The sequence below is a fragment of the Equus caballus genome, chromosome 9 (assembly GCF_041296265.1).
Source record: "Equus caballus isolate H_3958 breed thoroughbred chromosome 9, TB-T2T, whole genome shotgun sequence".
In the NCBI taxonomy this organism is placed as follows: Eukaryota; Metazoa; Chordata; class Mammalia; order Perissodactyla; family Equidae; genus Equus; species Equus caballus.
The window spans coordinates 27,692,282-27,706,871 of NC_091692.1; the positions used below are offsets into that span (position 1 = coordinate 27,692,282).

Sequence of the window (14,590 nt, forward strand, 5' to 3'; positions counted from 1 at the left end):
CCGAGCTCAGCGGGAGGGTGAGCACCAGGCTCCTTCGCAGCCCCTCGACGTCACGCTGCTGCCGGCGCTACCGAGGAGGGCTGCTGCCCGCGGGCCTGGGGGAGGGCCGGCCCGAGCCCCATCCCTCACCTCTGGGGACCCACGGCCCGGCGAGGAGACCAGACTGGGCGACCCGAGGAGTCCCCTCCAGGATCCCCGCCGCGCGCCCGCTCCGCGTGGAGAGGGGCTTCCCCGCGGCGCCGGGAGTGGCCCGAGCGAGGACAGCATCCGGCCCTCGGGTCCGCGCCACAGGGACTCGCGGGGCGCCCGCCCCCGCGCCCGCAGCTCCCGCCACGCCCCTGTGCGCTCCAGGGGGAAGACACCTGCGGAGCTGCGCGCCCCCGCGTCCTCACTCGGGCCAGGTCACCCACAGGCGCAGGGCTGCGGGGTGCCCTCGCCGCCGGGGCCAGGCGCCCGTGCGCGCCCCCCGCTCCCGCGGCCCGCGCCGACCCCCAGCCCCCGGCCCAGGGCCGGCCCCGCGCCCAGGACTCCGGCCAGGCGCACAGCCGCGGCTTCCGCCCGCTCCGCCCCGCGCCGGCGCCCACCGCCGGCCTCGCGCCCGGGACTCACCAGCTCGCGGTGAAAGTTGCGGGGCGGCGGCGGCGGCGCTCCACGGTGACTTGAGTTCAGAGCTGGGGACGCGACGGGGCGGCCCAGCGGGCCCCGCGTGGGCAGGGGCTGCGGGCCGGGGAAGGAGGGCGCGCGGCGGGGGGCTGCGGGCGCGGGGCCCGGGGTGGCGCGGCCGCCCCGCCTGCCGCGGGCTAGAGGCTGTGGCGCGTCGGGCCCGGGGGCGCCACGGCCGGGGAGCGAGCGGCGGGCGGCCCGGAGCGGCGGGAGAGGAACTGGCTGTCGCTGGGCTCGGCCGAGAGGTCCCAGCTACTTCCTGGTGCTCGGATTTGCATACTGCGCCCGGAGGGCGGGGAAGTGACCGTTTGGCCTCTGCCCAAGGTTTGGGTCTTTCGTGTGGCCGTCGCGCAGAGCTTTGAAGGCAGAGGAACCTGGCGTCCCAGTGTGCAGCTTGGGAGGGTGGAGCTGCCTCGGGCCCAACATTCTCAGGCAGATACGGACCTCTTCCACGGAAATCCTCTGAAGCCTTCGCGTCTTAGCGCGTCGACGAAACTTCTCACGCCTCCTTGCTTTCCCTTCCAGCCTCCTCCCCAAGGTGTTAGGAGGTGTTGTGCCCCTGGCAGCAGAGGGGACGCGCTTTGATCCCCCCACATTCGGAGTTCTCTAGACAGGGAATCTCATGTGCCGAGTTGATGCTCGGGTCTCATTACAGAGTAAGCTCCTGAAGGGTGTACACGAGGGTGTTCAGGGTATTGATGCGAGCTGGTGGCTGTGGATTTAATGCCCTGGCAAGCACTCAATTCTTCAAAACTTCTATTTCTTCCTGGGAAAATGGAGATAAGGATGGCTAGTTTGTAGGATTACTGGGAGGATGAAATGCCTTCTGTAAGGGGCTCACACCGTGCCGAACACCCAGTAATGAGCACTGTTATTCTGTCATTCCTACTATCTCTGCATCCCCACATGCAGTACAGAGCTTGGCATGCAGCAGGTGCCTAACTAGTGTTTGTTGAAAGAATAAGCTGCGTCTTGAAGCTCATATTCCAACTCAGTTAGTGCCACTTAAAAATCCAAGATATAATAGTAGCCTCAGACATGAACAGACATTTCTCAAAAGAAGATATGAATATGGCCAATAGACACATGAAAAGATGTTCATCATCGCTAATCATCAGGGAAATGCAAATCAAAACTACACTAAGATATCACCTTACCCCCGTTAGATTGGCAAAAGCATCCAAAACCAAGAACGACAAATGTTGGAGAGGTTGTGGAGAAAGAGGAACCCTCATACACTGTTGGTGGGAATGCAAACTGGTACAGCCACTATGGAAAACAGTATGGAGATTTCTCAAAAAGTTAAAAATAGAAATACCCTATGACCCAGCCATCCCATTACTGGGTATCTATCCTAAGAACCTGAAATCAGATATCTCAAGAGTCCGTTGCACCCCTATGTTCATCGCAGCATTATTTACAATAGCCAAGACGTGGAACCAGCCTACATGCCCAGAAACTGATGATTGGATAAAGAAGATGTGGTATATATACACAATGGAATACTACTCAGCCATAAAAAAAGACGAAATTGGCCCATTCACAACAATGTGGATGGACCTCGAGGGCATTATGTTAAGCGAAATAAGTCAGTCAGAGAAAGACGAACTCTATATGACTCCACTCATAGGTGGAAATTAGTGTATTGAGAAGGAGATCTGATCGGTGGTTACCAGGGAAAAGGGGGGGTGGGGGGAGGGTACGGAGGGGGAAGTGGTGTACCCACAACATGACTAACAAAAATGTACAACTGAAATCTCACAAGGTTGTAATCTATCATAACATTAATAAAAAATATATATATATACCCAGAATCTAAAAAAAAAAAAAAAAAAAAAAGAAAAAAATAGTAGCCTCAGTCACTGTGGATGCCCACTTGTTCTAAGCAAGATTCTGCTCACTGGGATGCCAGCACTGCACCACGCTGGAGAATTTACAAGGAAATAAACAGCACTTTGTAGGAGATTTGGTATTTGTGTTAATAGCAGCAAATACTTACTTTAGGGTCTATTGGGTGCCAGACATTGCCCTAAGCACTTCAGATGGGTTACCTTTTATTGACCATGTTATTAAGAGGTTGGCCCCACAGAAAGAGGCTGCAGCCACAGCCCAGTGGGCGAGTCAGACACCACATAATACAGTCCCATACAGCAGTCACTATTCCTGGTAACAGAGGATGAAGGTTTGCAAACTTCTGCCTTAAACAAAAAGAAGTAAGGTGGTTTATACCTATGATGTTCAGTGGTGTGTAGTTGGTTAATTTCCTGCTGAAGAGGAAGGGGTGGGTTACTTGTTGGAAGGTGTCGAAAGTGCGGGTGAAATCTGTCACAGATCCTGCGGAGTGATTCACTACCAGGGGGCCTGTTCCCTGGACTTCTCTTCAGGATGACCTCTCAAATGTATTGGCCCTAACTTAAAACATCTCCTGTTGCCAGTGAGTCCTCGAGATCCTGGCTAAAAGGATACATGTGGCAAATAAGAATAGGATACGGAATGTTTGGTGTTGGTCAATCGATCTGGAATATCCTGCCAGTGTTTTTGGTAAAATGCCTCTTGGCGTGAGGAACAAAGCATCATCAGAAAGAGCTGGGCTTGCACCCGGCTACGCCACTTCTGCCTCCTCACACACAAGCATCCTAGCTGAGTTCATCTCTTTATTCTTATTTGGAAAAGAAAAAAACTATTGTCCTTCCCACATCTCAGGCTGTATTCATATATCCTGAATACTTCCTCCACCCTCTCTCTGTATCTCTCCTTCCTCTGTAAAGTCCCATGAAAGTTGCATGGCCCAGAAAAGTTGTAGGTAAAGCCCTCATTGGTAGCCTTCTTTTCTAGGTATCTAGAGCACTTAACAGTGTGCAACAGGCATTTTAAACTAGACTTAGGTACTTGTTAGCATTGTTGGCCTTCGTTTCATGTGAATAAATAGTAACCCCTGTTTGGAAGGCATTGCTTCTTGTATTTGTCTCTTTCCTGCTGTACCTCTCAAAAGTTCTGTTAGGTGCTTTAAAATACTTCCTTAGTATTGACTGATTGGTTCATTGATTGAGGGGCTGAGTTGTCTCAACAGTATTCTCTATTGAGAATTGAGCACGGGAGGGAATGATCAGGGGGAGGTTGAAAATTAACAAAGACCCCTTGACAGGGTAAGCAGGCTTTGAAGAGGTGAGGGATGTGACTGAGAAGGACACAAGGAGGAAGTAGTGGAAATGGCATCAACCTTGTCTAGTCGATCCTCATTTTTTTCAGATTCTGTATCTGCAAATTCACCTACTCACTAAAATTTATTTGTAACCGCATAATCAATCCTTGCAGCACTTTCACAGTCATTCATGGACATGAGCACAGAGGTGAATATTTGAGTCTCCCCATGTACACCTTCCCAGCTGAGGTCAGATGAGGTGATGCTCCGCCTTCTTGTTTTAGCTCATGTTCTATCAACGTGTCCTTTGGGGGATCTATTTAGTGCCATGTTTTTTGCATTTTTGTGCTTTTTGATGGTGATTCCACTGTTTAAAATGGCCCCCAAGCGTAGTGCTGAAGTGCTGTCAAGTGTCCTAAGAAGGCTGTGATTGCCTTATGGAGATTACCTTATGGAGAAATACGTGTGTTAGATCAGCTTCATTCAGGCATGAGTGTGGTCAGTAAGCTTAGTGAATCAACAATAGACAAAGTGTCTTTAAACAGATTTACACCTAAAACAAGGTTATCTATCAATCAATTGATGAAAATGTGGTGTCCAGAGGCTTGCAGCAACCTAACCCTGTGTTCCTCCTAGGAACAATGGTCAGCGTTAACTGCTTCGTTGTTTGTGGCACTTTATAGATCATAACTACCAAAAAACTACCACAGAAATTGACGGTGCGTAAGAACATCCCATCTTCCACTGGTAGGAAAACAAAACCCCTGATCTCAAGGAAATTCTCCTTCAACACAGACCTTCACAGATCCTGGCACTTACAGCCGAGTTGGTCATGCTTGGCACACACTTTCCTTTCAGCCCACCCACCTCGCCATATAATCTGCAGCCCATCACGTTGCCATGGTGTAGACTGTCCGTGGTGCCTCTGTCCCTCTTCTGGAAGCTGCCCTTCGGAATCCTCAGGGCAACTCAGGGACTCCTACAGACTGTTTACACAAGACCCCTGGCTGGCTTTGTGGGGAGAGGCAGAGTGGAGGCTAAGGCTCTCCATCTGACTCTCACAAACATGGACACACACCTGAAGCCCAAGTAGCAAATAAGAAAGAGCAGTGCTGCTCAATCCTGGGCCACGTCAGAACCACTTGCCCAGGCCCTACTCAGATAATTAAATCAAAGCCCGGGGGGTGGATTGAGGGGAGACCCAATCATCAGAGATTCTGAAGCTCCCCAGGTGGTACAAATGAGCAGCCAAGATTGGGAACCGTTGGGAAAGAGCCCCAACTAAACACCCTGGGAGAACATGGGCCACATTTGCTAGATAGGTTTCTCCTGATCACCAGGGATCTTAATAAAATACACTAGTGGGGGGCCGGCCCCATGGCATAGTGGTTAAGTTCACGCACTCTGTTTCAGTGGCCCAGGGTCCATGGGTTCGGATCCCTGGTGCCGACCTACACGCCTCTCATCAAGCCATGCTGTGGGAGTATCCCACATACAAAATAGAGGAAGACTGGCACAGATCTTAGCCCAGAGACAATCTTCCTCACCAAACAAACGAAAAACAGGCTAGCAGGCCTCTCATCTGCACACTTGGGGCTGATGAATCAGAAATGTTGTTTAAAGTGGGGAAATCATAAAAATGATGTGAATGTGCCTTCAACATTTCACTTGAACTTCAACCTCAAGTTCATTCATTCACTGCCAACCTCTCGTGTAATGCAGGGGTTTTCTCTGAGCCGGAATCACTTACGTAGCATTCTGGGCCGTCTTTCCTACCTAAACCACACCCGTGACACCTCCCTGATTTCCAGTTACAGCTTTGTGGAAGCAGAGCCATCTCACCCACAATCTCCTGTCTTCCACAGCTGCTTCACTCACACCTAATTCAATGCAGCTGTTGGCTTTTACCATTTTACCTGTGACTGCTTCCAAATATTGAACTTAGCTTACATGGAAACAACTTTTGCTCTCGTATTTTTTGTTTCTATATAATAAAATCGCCTATTTGTAATAGCAGGTGCACGTTGACATCAAAACTGCTGGCTTTTGGAAAAGTATGTGAGCATTGCCCAGAGGAGAAGGTTTACTTTGCTGGAGGGCTGGAGCCGTGCATTACAGAGAGAAGCGAGAGTGTCGGTTCGTCCAGAGCCCGTGGGGAAGAGGTTGATTTCTGAGGCTTTCGGTCACCACTCCCACCCAGGAACCGGGCAGGTCGTTTGATGTTAAAGCCTCCAACCAACCCCCACAACCAGCAGGTTTTACTTTCTACATTTGTTAGATAAGAAAATGGCCCAAATTCGCCTTGCTGGAGTGGCACATGCTGGATTCGAAACCAGTTCTCTCTGTCAGACGATATCACAGCTCGAGCTCGCACCCTTAGATTACAGTGCCTTCTGCAAAGTCCGGGCTTCTGAGCCTGACAAACCACAGAAACAGCACAGTGTGCCCGGAAGCAAGCAGGGCTAAATCTAAGCAGAGTCCTTTTCAGTTCTTTTACCATATAGTGTAAAGGAACAACCAAGCTAACTGGACAAGAAATTGTTCAAACTGAGCCAAATAATAATGGGAATAACACCAACCACATAATTAGGTTTGAAATCTTATCAAATTTACAACAAATCACTCAGTGGTACACAAGATTGTGCTTCATGGTAATTACAGTAGACCAAAGTAGTGAAGCATGCATAAAAAATTGCCTCATGTAGTTGGAGTTTAGGGTTCTGGGGTCTCCCAGGGAATGTCCAGAAGGTACGAGGGAGAATTGCTTGTGACTTCATTTGTGTTTCCTCTCTGAGGGCGGAGCCCCAGCACCACCTCCCCTCTGTCTCCACCTTCTGATCATCAGCAAGGCTGCCCAGCCCCTCAAATCAAGCTGGTCTCAGGACGCAGTGGCTGCCCTGCCCCAGTTCTAATTCTAGAGGTGCCAACCTGTTTTTTAGACGATCTCAGGGTAAATAGGAACACGTGTTTAGCTTTTCATAATTTCAGACTTAAATAAAACTTCCAAGGATAGCACAAAGAATCACCATATATCCCTCAGCCAGACTCTCCAGCTGTTAAGGTTTAACCATATTTGTGCTCCATCTATAAGTTTCTCAGAACTGTTGTTTTAGAGTACATTGCAGAGGTGGTGCTCCTTTAGCCCTCCATACTTCAGGTTGTTTTTCCTAAAACAGAGACGTTCTCTTAACAGGAAGGTAACCTTCATACAGCACAATCTACAGGCCAGATTCAAATATTGGCAATTGTCTCAAAACTATACTTCCTAGCCAAAGAAAATCACAGATCGTGCTTTGCATTTAGTTTTCATGTCTCCTTAGTCGTCCTTTAATTTAGAACAGTTCCTCAGTCTTTTTTGTGCTTCACAATATTGACATTTTTTTAAGAATACCAACCAGTTATTTTGTAGGTTTCTCTCAATATGGGTTTATGTGCTATCTCCTCAGGATTAGATCCAGGCTGTGCATTTTTGTCAGGAGCATCACTATAGTGAAGTGCTGTTGTGTTCTTCTCAGTGTGGCTATCAGGAGGCACAGGGGGTCCATTTTCTCATTGCTGGTGAGGTCAACTTGGGTCACTTGGTTTAGGAGGTGTCTGCCTAGTTTCTCCACTTTAAAATCATTATTTTTACTTTTATAATTAATCAGTATCTTATAGTGTGATACTTTGATACTCTTTCCTGCTCTTCATCAAACTTTTACCCACTTGTATTAGCATCCATTGATGATTCTTGCCTGAATCACTTATTACTGTGATGGTTGCCAAATGGCATATCCTATGACTTTTGAAAAAAAAGAACTTTCTGGAATTGGATTGTGTCAGGGAAAGGAGATAGAAGAAATTTAGAAAAACAAGTGGCAAGGATCAAGAAAAAGGACATAAAAACCACTTGATTTTCAGAACAGCTTCATGAGGTAGTTTAATCAGAGAGCTTTCTTAAGGACTGTTGGCATTAAGACTATGGCAGTTTGGACGAAGGTGGAGGGGCAAGGGTCATGTGGTGCCTAGGACATTATGCAGGAAGGTGGGCCTTGGGGGGAAATAAATGAGTGTATTATGTAAGCAGAGGCTGGAGCCTGTGTGAGGCGCCGGGTTGGAAAGGGCTGCAGAAAGAGACATCCCCCTCATCACCACCACCAGGCGCCCCCTGCCCCCACCCCGCCGCGGGGCAAACTTGGCCTGCTGCTCCAGGAGTCCAGGGGTGCACATGCAGACATTGATCTTGAAAGCTGGTTATATTGTTTAATTCCTTCTGGAAGATGCAGCTCCACTAATCCCCTTTAATGTTAACAGCAACAAACAAGTCAATTAACAAAGAGGGGCAGAGGATGGATGGGGGGCCTGTCTCCAAGGGTGAGCAGAGGCCATCAACCCCACTCTCAGAAACTGGGCAGGCATCCTGCTCAAGTGGGCTGGGCCGTGGACACAGATGAAGTGTGGACCTCGAATGCTCAGCTGCAGTGCTTCCGGACTCTCGCGATATGCTTTCTACTCCACCTTCTTTTAGCTCTGCTCCTCCTCACTTTCCAGAGAGCAGAGGCCGCCTGTGTAACCTGAGTGTGTGTGGGAGGAGGGCTGGCCCTTCAGGCTGGGTTCTGGTCCTAGGCCTGTGGCTGGAGGCCTGAGCCCGGCTCGCCTGCTTCTTCCAGCTCAGGGCTTGGAGTCTGACCTTAGTAGAGGTTTTTGTCCTTCCTAGAGACAGGGCTGACCCCATTCCCTCCCTTCTCCCCCGATCCCTTCTCTACTGCACATGCCAGAGGTTCACCTCAGTTAGAGGGGGTCCAGCATCCCTGGCCTAGAAACTGGCTGTCCTAGCAACAGCCACCTCACCCAGGGCCCCCACCCCGAGACCTCTCTGTCTTTAAGAGAGTCGCATGTACATATGCGTATGTGTGCATAAAAGATAAGGATTAAAAAATCAAACCTGTGTTAACAGCAAAAAAGGGTGACTTTAGCTCAAATGGTTATAGATACCAGGACATTAATAAATAAAAAAGGAAAATCATAGAAACCCTTTCAGGCTATAGAAAAATTTTAATAATTTTTGTAAAATATTGTTTATGCATAAACTACCACAAAGCAGAATTTCTCAAAACGTTTATTAAATATTAATAGGGGTTACATGGAAAAAGTATTCATGGTCAAGTTGGTTTGGGGACCTTGAGTTGCGCTGAGACTTAGATGCTCCTCATAGCGCAGTGATGTCACCGTTGAGCTCCAGGAAGGGGCTAAAGTGTGTGGGTGTCCAGACTCCTGGACCCAGGAGCTGAGTTGCTGAGAGATGCACTTGGGACCAGCTGTCAAAGAGAAAACCCAGCTACTCGTGTTAGTGCTTGGTGCTGCATGGTGCTAGCAGGGCATTGTGTCTGAGGCCCCTGGAACTGTGCTGCTGCCTTGGCCACTGTCATAGACATGACAGCAAAATAGTTTAAATCCTGAGCATGAAAGTGATGCAATGGATGTCTGCACTGCTTTCCCAGGAGGAAAACATACCCAACCTCCCTCCCAGAGCTTTATGTCACTCTATGTTGGTAGAACTGTCCATCATAACCTTTCATCGTGAACTGTCAGGGGCTCTTCAGGGCCTAGCTAATGCTATCACCCACCTCTCATTCATCTACCGACCCTTTCAGTCAGCCCATAATTCTGTTCTCTGAGTACCGCCTTGTGGGCCAGAAGCAAGAGGGCGTGCTGAATCGGATCCTCACAAGCACTCTGAAAACAGCTGTGGAGTGAAGACATAGCCAGAGGAGGATGTTTATGTAAAGTTGATATCAATTCTACATTATGTAACATTCTTTGTTTGCGCTGACCGATGTTGTATCATCTTTATGTATGTACGTATTTAGTTTGATGACCATTTTGGATATTGTTTCTCAGTCAAAGCTGCCTTTCAATGAATTTAGCCTCAAATGCAACTTCTGTTTTTTGCCCTGGTAGGAGGCGTCGACTGAATTTGCCAGTTCTCTGTAGAGCCAGCCTGATATCGCGATGTGGTTATTACCACTTCTTGTACACACATGGCCACCACTGCTGTAAGATGAGAAGGATTTCACAGGAATCTATAGATTCTAATTATGTGTGAAAAGCTGTTGGTGCTTTAGTATGAACCCCATTGGCTTATCCTCAAAGAGCGTGTCAGACCAACAAGCTAGTGATGCCTTTTGCCCAACTGAAGTGTCAGGGGAGACCTCTATGGCTTCACTGTAGTCATTTTCCATCATTACCTCCACCTCTAGAAAAGTCCTGACAAGGCAGAGTATTCTTACAGGTCACTCCATAAAACCTCAACCACCTTCTAAAGGTAGAGTTCCTTCCAGGGTTGGTTGATGATTTTCTCTGCCGCTGGGTGTGTCTTTTTGTTGATCTAAATAGTTTATGTGTGTCTATCCCTCGGAAGTCCTGTTTATTTTGATTAGTTATTGTTAAACTCTGGGAATAAAAATAGACTGTCCTGTGAGACAGAGTATTTGGTTCTTACGGATTCTTCAGATCTGATTGTAGGTAGGATTCAAAGTTACGAGAGGAAAAAGTTGCATTAGGAAAGTTGGAATTTAAGACAGTATTTATTTACCTTACCACCCAGTGGGAGAGTTTTCACTGAACTAATAGGATTTTGAAACTGAATTGCTCACTTATGTGACCCAGGGATATCAGAAGAGGTTCTTCTGTGATTACAGGGGAAACTAGACTTAATTTGACTGTTTGCTCCTATGTAAAGTGAGTCACATCTAGCTCACACAAGTACAGTGAAGGCAGTAAAGTAACCCCATTTTCCTAATCTATGCATAAAGTAGTGATGGCATGAGGTGGGAGACAAGGTAGAAGGAGGAACAGGTCAACTAACGCTTTGAGTACACACGACATTGAGGATATTTTTATGTGGCTTAGTCCACACTGACAGATAACTCTGTTTTTATTTTCACATGCTCCCCTTTCCCTCCATCTTCACATGGCTAATTCTTACCCATCCTTCAAGGACCAGTTCAAGTGACGCCTCATCAAAGAAGCCTTCTTCAGATTCATTGTATCTCTTCCCCACTTGAAATCCTATGGAAAGTTACCTCTAGTTATTGTTGACACTTGCCACTTTATACCTTTATTCTAATATTGTTATTTATCTGCATGGAGCTCCTACAGTAGACCGTGAACTTCTGAAGGAGGATCCAGGCCTGGGTTTTGTTATTGAGGTATAATTGTCATATAACATTATATTAGTTTCAGGTGTACAACATAACGATTTGATATTTATATATATTGTGAAATGATCACCACAATAAGTCTAGTTAACATCTGTCACCATACATAGTTACAGAATTTTTTTTTCTTGTGTAGCACTGTTTTCTTGGCTTTGTTTTTGTTTGTCATTGTTGTTACTCCAGGCACTAAGGGCAGGACATATAAGCAGCAGGTACTCAGAGTGAGTTCGCCTAATGAAGAGTATGGAATAAGAGGTTGGAACCCAGAGAGGCAACGTTTTGTTTTGGTTCACGGGAGAAACCTACTATTATTTGTTGTTATGGGTTGAATTGTGTCCCCCTAAAAGTTATTGAAGTCCTGATCCCCAGTACCTGTGAATGTGACCTTGTTTGGAAACAGGGTCTTTGCAGATGATCCAGTTAAGAGAGGTCATTAGGGTCGAGCTCAATTCCATATGACTCTGTCCTTTAAAAAAGGACAACTTGGACTCAGATATACAAGCCTGCACACAGGGAGATGCCATGTAAAGATGAAGGCAGGGATTCAAGTCATGCATCTACAAGCCAGGGATGCCAGATATTGCTAGGAAACCAGCAGCAGCTAGGAGAGAGGCAGAGAAGAGTTTTCCTTATAGTCTCAGAAAGGACCAACCCTGCCAACACCTTGATCTTGGACTTCTGGCCTCCAGGACCATAAGACAATCAATGTCTGTTGTTTAAGCCACCAGTTTGTGGTACTTTGTTACAGCAGCCCTAGAAAACTAACACAGTTCTTGAGTTCCCAATCGGCTTCAGGAGCTGGGCCAGTGACTTATATAGATCATATATATAATTCTCACAGTAATGTTTGAGGCATATGCTGTTTACTCTGTTTTATATTCGATGAGACTAAGTCACTGAGGGGTTAAGGAGGTTTTCCAAGATCACACAGACCACTCACAGCCAGTGAGTAACAGAGTCGAGTCTTGACTTTAGGTTTAGCTACCCAAGCCTATGGCCTTCCCACTGCACCGTCCTGCCTCTTCCCACCTCCTTCCATCATACGTTCCTCTGTAGCTTTAATGTCAACATTTGACCATCTTATAGCAATAAACACCTAGTATAGTGCTAGCTACACTTGGCTAAAGCACTCCTATTTAGGACTTCTGTATCCCCTAAAGTGGGAACTGCAGACATATTCAGGCTCTGCCGTAGTATTTGTGGGACCTCTTATGAAAGTACAAATGGAGACCCAAATAATGTATGTCAAATATATCTAGTCTATAGAAGTCAAGCAACAGTTAAGTAAAATATGACCTAGGGTTCTCCAGAGAAACAAAATCAATATGATATAATTAATATACTAATATAATCACTATCAGAATATAATCAATATCCATATAATATATAGACTATATATATGTGTGTGTGTATATATATGTATTGTATATATGTATTTATGTAGAGAGAGAGAGAAGAGAGATTTATTTTAAGGAATTGGCTTATGCGGTTATGGAGGCTGGCAAGTCCCAAATCTGCAGGGCAGGCCAGCAGGCTGGAGACCAGGGAAGAGCTGATGTTGCAGCTCGAGTCCGAAGGCGGTCTGAGGGCAGAATTCCTCCTTCCTCAGGGGACCTCAGTCTTTACTCTTAAGGCCTTCACCTTATTGGATAAGGCCCACCCAGATTATGGAGGTTAATCTGTTTTACTCAAAGTCTACTGATTTCAATGTTAATCTCATCTAAAAAACTTCACAGCAACCTCTACACTGGTGTTTGACCAGATATCTGGGTACCATGGCCTAGTGAAGTTGGCACATAAAACTAACCATCACAAAGGTCAAAAGGGCTTGGGAAGTTAGAATTCTCAGACTCCTTGAAGTTGTGCATCAGGGTGTGGCAATACCAGAAGGGCTGGCTGAAAGCCACCTCCTCTTCTCGCCCCTTCTGCCCCTCACTTTGAGCAGCCTTGCATGCAGGAGTGTGGCCTTCCTAACTCATACATCCAGATGCCGTCTGCGTCCCCACAGCCAGCTGTCCCTTGGCCACCCCTCAGCCTGGGGTGGGGAAGAGCACATGCTGCAATGCTATCCTCCCTATGGGAGGAGACCTGAGCATCTGATCTACCCAGGGGCACATAGGCAGGGCCTCTGTGGTTTGTGGTCCTTGGAGCATGGTCTGGAAGTGGGTCCAGACCCCACTATGGAAAGGCAGGGCATGGCAGGAGCAGAGCCTTTACCATGTAGAGAATGGGGCTGGACCCCTCTTACTGGACTCCAAGGCACAGGGCATAGTCATGCCCTCTCGGCTTCTGCTGGGCGTGAGATTCAGAAAGCTTCAGTGATGGGCCTCAGGCACTCAGCTGATTTGATGCAGGGCTGGCACCACCAGCTACATCTTCTAGTTCCCAGCCGGTACAGCCTCCATTATTCTATGCAGCATTGCTCTAGACACTGGGCTTAGTTTCATCACAAATAGATTGTTTGGGAGATTTGCTATAAGCTACCCTCAGGCATGTGTTTTCAAACTGCTGTATAGCTAAATGTGTTTCATGGGAGTGTCTTTCCTTTATTCCCATAATCACTGCTCTCGAATAGAATATCAGATTTAACTGTATCAAATTGCCATTTTTACACATCAAAAATGGTTGAAGATTGGCAATTTTACATAATTCAACATGCTACCAAAGTTTAACCTTAATATTAACTATATCTTTTTTACAAATAGGGATTGGTCTTTCAATAAACTCCATGGGAAATAAACAAAAAATAAAAACAAAATCTTAATAAAATTAAAGACTAGAGATAAGATAAAATTACTACCTAAACTCTCTTGGAGCTTACTGAATGAAAAGTAACATTGAACCAAGGGAGATGGGGTCAGGCACACAGAAACATAACTTCTTCCCTGGTCTAAACTCCTACCTCTTACTCTGGTCTTCATGTTTTTTGGAGGGTAGTGGGCCCACACAGATGGATTTTGTTCAAGTGGTTGGAATGCTCTCACTGGAAAGAAATGAGGTGTAAGAGGGTAGTTGTGATAATATTGTGGTAAAAGAAATATAATAAGAACATTTAAAAAAATTATTTTAGAATGCATTATTTCATTCAATTTTATAAGAAGTCTGTTTTTTTTTTTTGAGGAAGATTTAGCCCTGAGCTAATATCTGCTGCCAATCCTCCTCTTTTTGCTGAGGAAGACTGGCCCTGAGCTAAAATCTGTGCCCATCTTCCTCCACTCTATATGTGGGATGCCTGCCATAGCATGGCTTGCCAAGCGGTGCCATGCCCACACCCGGGATCCAAACGGGAGAACCCCAGGCAGCCGAAGTGGAACATGCAAACTTAACCGCTGCGCCACTGGGCCGGCCCCTATAAGAAGTCTTTGAGGTACAGAGGGTAGGTGTGATTTACACCCCTGCTTTTCAACAATAGAGAAAGTAACTAACATTTATTGAGTGCTAGGCATTGTTCAAGGTACATTACATGTCTTATGTCATTTAGCCCTGAAAACCACACTGACATGCTACTCCGACCCTCATTCTACAAATGAGGAAAGTGTGACAAAGAGAAATTAAGAGACTTGTTTAGGGTCGCATAACTAGTGAC

General features: G+C 46.8%; 1 protein-coding gene across 2 annotated transcripts in view; it reads right to left on the minus strand.

Moving 5' to 3' along the window:
• Positions 1 to 925, minus strand: part of LYN (LYN proto-oncogene, Src family tyrosine kinase) — a 113,894-nt gene extending 112,969 nt beyond the window's left edge. The window contains exon 1 of one of the 2 annotated variants that reach the window (XM_023648591.2): positions 610 to 925. The gene's annotated coding sequence lies outside the window, so the exon portion shown is untranslated. The remainder of the gene's footprint in view (positions 1 to 609) is intronic. The other variant, XM_023648590.2, reaches the window with a different exon arrangement.
• Between the last annotated feature and the right edge of the window lie 13,665 nt (positions 926 to 14,590).